This window comes from Gorilla gorilla, chromosome 21, assembly GCF_029281585.2.
Source record: "Gorilla gorilla gorilla isolate KB3781 chromosome 21, NHGRI_mGorGor1-v2.1_pri, whole genome shotgun sequence".
Lineage (NCBI taxonomy): Eukaryota > Metazoa > Chordata > Mammalia > Primates > Hominidae > Gorilla > Gorilla gorilla.
In genome coordinates this window covers 2,339,388-2,349,410 of record NC_073245.2, presented here as the reverse complement: position 1 = coordinate 2,349,410, position 10,023 = coordinate 2,339,388, and positions in this window count along the sequence as shown.

Here is a 10,023-nt window from a genome sequence, read left to right as displayed (position 1 = left end):
TACAAATGGCGGTGTAGATATTTACATGTTCATACAGATGGCGGTGTAGATATTTCCATGTTCGCACGGATGGCAGTGTAGATATTTCCATGTTCATACAGGTGGCGGTGTAGATATTTCCATGTTTATACAGATAGCAGTGTAGTTATTTCCATGTTTAAAGAGATAGCAGTGTAGATATTTCCATTGATATACAGATAGCTGCGTAGATATTTGCATGTTCATACAGAAGCGGTGTAGATATTTCAACGTTTATAGAGATAGCGCTGTAGTTATTTCCATATTTATAGAGAAATCTGTGTAGATATTTCCATGTATATGCAGATAGCTGTGTAGATATTTCCATGTTCATGCAGATAGCGGTGTAGATATTTCCATGTTCATCCAGATGGCGGTGAAGATATTTCCATGTTCATACAGATGGCTGTGTAGATATTTCCATGTTCATACACATGGCGTTGTAGATATTTCCATGTTCATAGAGATGGCGGTGTAGATATTTCCATGTTCATAAAAATGGCGGTGTAGATGTTTCCGTGTTCATAGAGATTGCAGTGTAGATATTTCCATGTTTATACACATACCAGTGTAGTTATTTTCGTGTTTATAGAGATAGCAGTGTAGATATTTCCATTGATATACAGATATCTGTGTAGATATTTGCATGTTCATACAGATAGCGGTGTAGATATTTCCATCTTCATACTGATAGCGGTGTAGATATTTCCATGTTCATACAGTTAGCGGTGTAGATATTTCCATGTTCATACAGATGGCGGTGTAGATATTTCCATGTTCATACAGATGGCAGTGTAGATATTTACATGTTCATACAGATGGCGGTGTAGATATTTCCATGTTTGTACGGATGGCGGTGTAGATATTTCCATGTTCATACAGGTGGCGGTGTAGATATTCCCATGTTTTTACAGATAGATGTGTATTCATTCCCATGTTTATAGAGATAGCAGTGTAGATATTTCCATTGATATACAGATAGCTGTGTAGATATTTGCATGTTCATACAGATAGCGGTGTAGATATTTCCATGTTCATACAGATAGCGGTGTAGATATTTCCATGTTCATACACATAGCGGTGCAGATATTTCCATGTTCATACAGATAACGGTGTAGATATTTCCATGTTCATACAGATAGCGGTGTAGATATTTCCATCTTCACACAGATAGCGGTGTAGTTATTTCCATGTTTATACAGATAGCGGTGCAGATATTTCCATGTTTATACAGATAGTTGGGCAGATATTTCCATGCTTATACAGATTGCGGTGTAGATATCTCCATCTTAATACAGATGGCGGTGTAGATATGTCTATGTTCGTACAGATGGCGTTGTAGATATTTCCATGTTCATACAGATGGCGGTGTAGATATTTCGAAGTTTATAGAGATAGCGCTGTAGTTATTTCCATATTTATAGAGACAGCATTGTAGATATTTCCATGTTTATACAGATAGCGGTGAAGATATTTCCATGTTTATAGAGATACCAGTGTAGATAATTTCAATTTCATACAGATAGCTGTGTAGATATTTCCATGTTTATACAGATAGCGGTGCGGATATTTCCATGTTTATACAGATAGTTGGGCAGATATTTCCATGTTTATACAGATAGCGGTGTAGATATTTCCATCTTAATACAGATGGCGGTGTAGATATGTCCATGTTTGTACAGATGGCGGTGTAGATATTTCCATGTTCATACAGATGGCGGTGTAGATATTTCGAAGTTTATAGACATAGCGTTGTAGTTATTTCCATATTTATTGAGAAATCTCTGTAGATATTTCCATGTATATGCAGATAGCTGTGTAGATATTTCCATGTTCATGCAGATAGCGGTGTAGTTATTTCCATGTTCCTCCAGATGCCAGTGTAGATATATCCATGTTCATACAGATGGCGGTGAAGATATTTCCATGTTCATACAGATGGCGGTGTAGATATTTCCATGTTCATACAGATGGTGTTGTAGATATTTCCATGTTCATACAAATGGCGGTGTAGATATTTCCATGTTCATAGAAATGGCGGTGTAGACATTTCCGTGTTCATACAAATGGCGGTGTAGATATTTCCATGTTCATAGAGATGGCGGTGTAAATATTTCCATGTTTATACAGATACCAATGTAGATATTTCCATGTTTATAGAAATAGCGGTGTAGATATTTCCATTGATATACAGATAGCTGTGTAGATATTTGCATGTTCATACAGATAGCGGTGTAGATATTTCCATGTTCGTACAGATAGCGGTGTAGATATTTCCATCTTAATACAGATGGCGGTGTAGATATGTCCATGTTCGTGAAGATGGCGGTGTAGATATTTCCATGTTCATACAGATGGCTTTGTAGATATTTCGAAGTTTATAGAGATAGCGCTGTAGTTATTTCCATATTTATAGAGAAATCTCTGTAGATATTTCCATGTATATGCAGATAGCTGTGTAGATATTTCCATGTTCATGCAGATAGCGGTGTAGATATTTCCATGTTCATCCAGATGCCGGTGTAGATATATCCATGTTCATTCAGATGGCGGTGACGATATTTCCATGTTCATACAGATGGCGGTGTAGATATTTCCATGTTCATACAGATGGCTGTGTAGATATTTCCATGTTCATACAGATGGCGGTGTAGATATTTCCGTGTTCATACACATGGCGGCGTTTATATTTCCATGTTCATAGAGATGGCAGTGTAGATATTTCCATGTTTATACAGATAGCAGTGTAGTTATTTCCATGTTTATAGAGATAGCAGTGTAGATATTTCAATTGATATGAAGATAGCTGTGTAGATATTTGCATGTTCATACAGATAGCGGTGTAGATATTTCCACGTTCATACTGGTAGCGGTGTAGATATTTCCATGTTCATACAGTTAGCCGTGTAGATATTTCCATGTTCATACAGATGGCGGTGTAGATATTTCCATGTTCATACAGATGGCGGTGTAGATATTTACATGTTCATACAGATGGTGGTGTACATATTTCCATGTTTATAGAGATGGCGGTCTAGAAATTTCCATGTTTACAGAGATAGTGGTGTAGTTATTTCCAAGTTTATAGAGAAGCGTTGTAGATATTTCCATGTTTATGCAGATAGCGGTGAAGATATTTCCATGTTTATACAGATAGCGTTGTAGATATTTCCATGTTTATACAGATAGCAGTGTAGATATTTCCATGTTTATAGAGATAGTGGTGTAGATAATTTCATTTTCATACTGAGAGCAGTGTAGATACTTCCAAGTTCATACAGATAGCGGTGTAGATATTTCCACATTTATAGAGATGGCGGTGTAGATATTTCCATGTTCATACTGATGGCGGTGTAGATATTTCCATGTTTATAGAGATGGCGGTGTAGATATTTTCATGTTTACACAGTTGGCGGTGTAGATATTTCCATGTTTACACAGATAGCGGTGTAGACATTTCCATGTTTACACAGATAGCGGTGTGGATATTTCCATGTTTGTGCAGATAGCGGTGTAGATATTTCCATCTTAATACAGATGGCGGTGTAGATATTTCCATGTTTATAGAGATAGTGGTGTAGATAATTTCATTTTCATACCGAGAGCAGTGTAGATATTTCCAAGTTCATACAGATAGCGGTGTAGATATTTCCACATTTATAGAGATGGCGGTGTAGATATTTCCATGTTCATACTGATGGCGGTGTAGATATTTCCATGTTTATAGAGATGGCGGTGTAGATATTTTCATGTTTACACAGTTGGCGGTGTAGATATTTCCATGTTTACACAGATAGCGGTGTAGACATTTCCATGTTTACACAGATAGCGGTGTGGATATTTCCATGTTTGTGCAGATAGCGGTGTAGATATTTCCATCTTAATACAGATGGCGGTGTAGATATGTCCATGTTCATACAGATGGCGGTGTAGATATTTCCAATGTCATACAGATGGCGGTGTAGTTATTTCGAAGTTTATAGAGATAGCTCTGTAGTTATTTCCATATTTATAGAGAAATCTGTGTAGATATTTCCATGTATATGCAGATAGCTGTGTAGATATTTCCATGTTCATGCAGATAGCGGTGCAGATATTTCCATGTTCATCCAGATGCCGGTGTAGATATATCCATGTTCATACAGATGGCGGTGAAGATATTTCCATGTTCGCACGGATGGCATTGTATATATTTCCATGTTTATACAGGTGGCGGTGTAGATATTTCCATGTTTATACAGATAGCAGTGTAGTTATTTCCATGTTTATAGAGATAGCAGTGTAGATATTTCCATTGATAGACAGATAGCTGTGTAGATATATGCATGTTCATACAGATAGCGGTGTAGATACTTCCATGTTCGTACAGATACCGGTGTAGATATTTCCATGTTCATACAGATAGCGGTGTAGATATTTCCATGTTCATACAGATAACGGTGTAGATATTTCCATGTTCATACAGATAGCCTTGTAGATATTTCCATGTTCATACAGTTCGCGGTGTAGATATTTCCATGTTCATAGAGATGGCGGTGTAGATATTTCCATGTTTCTGCAGATAGCGGTATAGGTATTTCCATGTTTATACGGATGGTGGTGTAGATATTTCCATGTTTATAGAGATGGCGGTCTTGATATTTCCATGTTTATAGAGATAGTGTTGTAGTTATTTCATAGTTTCTAGAGACAGCGTTGTAGATATTTCCATGTTTATAAAGACAGCGGTGAAGATATTTCCATGTTTATACAGATAGCGGTGTAGATATTTCCATGGTTATACAGACAGCAGTGTAGATATTTCCTTGTTTATAGAGATAGTGGTGTAGATAATTTCAATTTTATACAGATAGCAGTGTAGATATTTCCAAGTTCATACAGATAGCGGTGTAGATATTTCCACGTTTATAGAGATGGCGGTGTAGATATTTCCATGTTCATACAGATGGCAGTGTAGATATTTCCATGTTTTTAGAGATGGCGGTGTAGATATTTTCACGTATACACAGATGGCGGTAGAGATATTTCCATGTTTACACTGATAGGGGTGCAGACATTTCCATGTTTACACAGATAGTTGCGCAGATAATTCCATGTTTATACAGATAGCAGTGTAGATATTTCCATCTTAATACAGATGGCGGTGTAGATATGTCCATGTTCATACAGATGGCGGTGTAGATATTTCGAAGTTTATAGAGATAGCGCTGTAGTAATTTCCATATTCATAGAGAAATCTGTGTAGATATTTCCATGTATATGCAGATAGCTGAGTAGATATTTCCATGTTCATGCAGATAGCGGTGTAGATATTTCCATGTTCATCCAGATGCCGGTGTAGATATATCCATGTTCATACAGATGGCGGTGAAGATATTTCCATGTTCATACAGATGGCGGTGTAGATATTTCCATGTTCATACACATGGCGGTGTACATATTTCCATGCTCATAGAGATGGCGGTGTAGATATTTCCATGTTCATACAAATGGTGGTGTAGATATTTCCATGTTCATAGAGATGGCGGTGTAGATATTTCATTGTTTGTACAGATAGCAGTGTAGTTATTTCCATGTTTATAGAGATAGCAGTGTAGATATTTCCATTGATATACAGATAGCTATGTAGATATTTGCATGTTCATACAGATAGCGGTGTAGATACTTCCATGCTCATACAGATAGCGGTGTAGATATTTCCATATTCATACAGATAGCGGTGCAGATATTTCCATGTTCATACAGATAGCGGTGTAGATATTTCCATGCTCATACAGATAGCGGTGTAGATATTTCCATGTTCATACAGTTAGCGGTGTAGATATTTCCATATTCATACAAATGGCGGTGAAGATATTTCCATGTTCATACAGATGGCGGTGTAGATATTTCCGTGTTCATACACATGGCGGTGTACATATTTCCATGCTCATAGAGATGGCGGTGTAGATATTTCCATGTTCATACAAATGGTGGTGTAGATATTTCCATGTTCATAGAGATGGCGGTGTAGATATTTCATTGTTTGTACAGATAGCAGTGTAGTTATTTCCATGTTTATAGAGATAGCAGTGTAGATATTTCCATTGATATACAGATAGCTATGTAGATATTTGCATGTTCATACAGATAGCGGTGTAGATACTTCCATGCTCATACAGATAGCGGTGTAGATATTTCCATATTCATACAGATAGCGGTGCAGATATTTCCATGTTCATACAGATAGCGGTGTAGATATTTCCATGTTCATACAGATAGCGGTGTAGATATTTCCATGTTCATACAGTTAGCGGTGTAGATATTTCCATATTCATACAAATGGCGGTGTAGATATTTACATGTTCATACAGATGGCGGTGTAGATATTTCCATGTTCGCACGGATGGCAGTGTAGATATTTCCATGTTCATACAGGTGGCGGTGTAGATATTTCCATGTTTATACAGATAGCAGTGTAGTTATTTCCATGTTTAAAGAGATAGCAGTGTAGATATTTCCATTGATATACAGATAGCTGCGTAGATATTTGCATGTTCATACAGAAGCGGTGTAGATATTTCAACGTTTATAGAGATAGCGCTGTAGTTATTTCCATATTTATAGAGAAATCTGTGTAGATATTTCCATGTATATGCAGATAGCTGTGTAGATATTTCCATGTTCATGCAGATAGCGGTGTAGATATTTCCATGTTCATCCGGATGGCGGTGAAGATATTTCCATGTTCATACAGATGGCTGTGTAGATATTTCCATGTTCATACACATGGCGTTGTAGATATTTCCATGTTCATAGAGATGGCGGTGTAGATATTTCCATGTTCATAAAAATGGCGGTGTAGATGTTTCCGTGTTCATAGAGATTGCAGTGTAGATATTTCCATGTTTATACACATACCAGTGTAGTTATTTTCGTGTTTATAGAGATAGCAGTGTAGATATTTCCATTGATATACAGATATCTGTGTAGATATTTGCATGTTCATACAGATAGCGGTGTAGATATTTCCATCTTCATACTGATAGCGGTGTAGATATTTCCATGTTCATACAGTTAGCGGTGTAGATATTTCCATGTTCATACAGATGGCGGTGTAGATATTTCCATGTTCATACAGATGGCAGTGTAGATATTTACATGTTCATACAGATGGCGGTGTAGATATTTCCATGTTTGTACGGATGGCGGTGTAGATATTTCCATGTTCATACAGGTGGCGGTGTAGATATTCCCATGTTTTTACAGATAGATGTGTATTCATTCCCATGTTTATAGAGATAGCAGTGTAGATATTTCCATTGATATACAGATAGCTGTGTAGATATTTGCATGTTCATACAGATAGCGGTGTAGATATTTCCATGTTCATACAGATAGCGGTGTAGATATTTCCATGTTCATACACATAGCGGTGCAGATATTTCCATGTTCATACAGATAACGGTGTAGATATTTCCATGTTCATACAGATAGCGGTGTAGATATTTCCATCTTCACACAGATAGCGGTGTAGTTATTTCCATGTTTATACAGATAGCGGTGCGGATATTTCCATGCTTATACAGATAGTTGGGCAGATATTTCCATGTTTATACAGATTGCGGTGTAGATATCTCCATCTTAATACAGATGGTGGTGTAGATATGTCTATGTTCGTACAGATGGCGTTGTAGATATTTCCATGTTCATACAGATGGCGGTGTAGATATTTCGAAGTTTATAGAGATAGCGCTGTAGTTATTTCCATATTTATAGAGACAGCATTGTAGATATTTCCATGTTTATACAGATAGCGGTGAAGATATTTCCATGTTTATACAGAGAGCGGTGTAGATATTTCCATGTTTATACAGATAGCAGTGTAGATATTTCCATGTTTATAGAGATAGCGGTGTAGATAATTTCAATTTCATACAGATAGCTGTGTAGATATTTCCATGTTTATACAGATAGCGGTGCGGATATTTCCATGTTTATACAGATAGTTGGGCAGATATTTCCATGTTTATACAGATAGCGGTGTAGATATTTCCATCTTAATACAGATGGCGGTGTAGATATGTCCATGTTTGTACAGATGGCGGTGTAGATATTTCCATGTTCATACAGATGGCGGTGTAGATATTTCGAAGGTTATAGACATAGCGTTGTAGTTATTTCCATATTTATTGAGAAATCTCTGTAGATATTTCCATGTATATGCAGATAGCTGTGTAGATATTTCCATGTTCATGCAGATAGCGGTGTAGTTATTTCCATGTTCCTCCAGATGCCAGTGTAGATATATCCATGTTCATACAGATGGCGGTGAAGATATTTCCATGTTCATACAGATGGTGGTGTAGATATTTCCATGTTCATACAGATGGTGTTGTAGATATTTCCATGTTCATACAAATGGCGGTGTAGATATTTCCATGTTCATAGAAATGGCGGTGTAGATATTTCCGTGTTCATACAAATGGCGGTGTAGATATTTCCATGTTCATAGAGATGGCGGTGTAAATATTTCCATGTTTATACAGATACCAATGTAGATATTTCCATGTTTATAGAGATAGCGGTGTAGATATTTCCATTGATATACAGATAGCTGTGTAGATATTTGCATGTTCATACAGATAGCGGTGTAGATATTTCCATGTTCGTACAGATAGCGGTGTAGATATTTCCATCTTAATACAGATGGCGGTGTAGATATGTCCATGTTCGTGAAGATGGCGGTGTAGATATTTCCATGTTCATACAGATGGCTTTGTAGATATTTCGAAGTTTATAGAGATAGCGCTGTAGTTATTTCCATATTTATAGAGAAATCTCTGTAGATATTTCCATGTATATGCAGATAGCTGTGTAGATATTTCCATGTTCATGCAGATAGCGGTGTAGATATTTCCATGTTCATCCAGATGCCGGTGTAGATATATCCATGTTCATTCAGATGGCGGTGACGATATTTCCATGTTCATACAAATGGCGGTGTAGATATTTCCATGTTCATACATATAGCGGTGTAGATATTTCCATGTTCGTACAGATAGCGGTGTAGATATTTCCATGTTCATCCAGATGGCTGTGTAGATATATCCATGTTCATACATACAGATGGCAGAGAAGATATTTCCATGTTCATACAGATAGCGGTGTAAATATTTCCATGTTCATCCAGATGGCTGTGTAGTATATCCATGTTCATACATACAGATGGCAGAGAAGATATTTCCATGTTCATACAGATAGCGGTGTAAATATTTCCATGTTCATACAGATAGCGGTGTAGATATTTCCATGTTCATCGAGATGGCTGTGTAGATATATCCATGTTCATACAGATGGCGGAGAAGATATTTCCATGTTCTTACAGATAGCGGTGAAGATATTTCCATGTTCATACAGATAGCGGTGTAGATATTTCCATGTTCGTACAGTTATCGGTTTAGATATTTCCATGTTCATAAAGATAGCGGTGTTGATATTTCCATGTTTATACAGATAGCGGTGAAGATGTATGCATGTTTACACAGATAGCGGTGTAGATATTTCCATGTTTATACAGATAGCAGTGTAGTTATTTCCATGTTTATAGAGATACCAGTGTGGATATTTCCATTGATATACAGATAGCTGTGTAGATATTTGCATGTTCATACAGATAGCGCTGTAGATATTTCCATGTTCATACAGATAGCAGTGTAGATATTTCCATGTTCATACAGATAGCGGTGTAGATATTTCCATGTTCATACAGATAGCGGTGTCGGTATTTCCATGTTCATACAGATAGCGGTGTAGATATTTCCATGTTCATACAGTTAGCGGTGTAGGTATTTCCATGTTCATACAGATGGCGGTGTAGATATTTACATGTTCATACAGATGGCGTTGTAGATATTTCCATGTTTGTACAGATAGCAATGTAGATATTTCCATGTTCTTACAGATAGCGGTGTAGATATTTCCATGTTCATACACATAGCGGTGTAGATATTTGCATGTTCATAC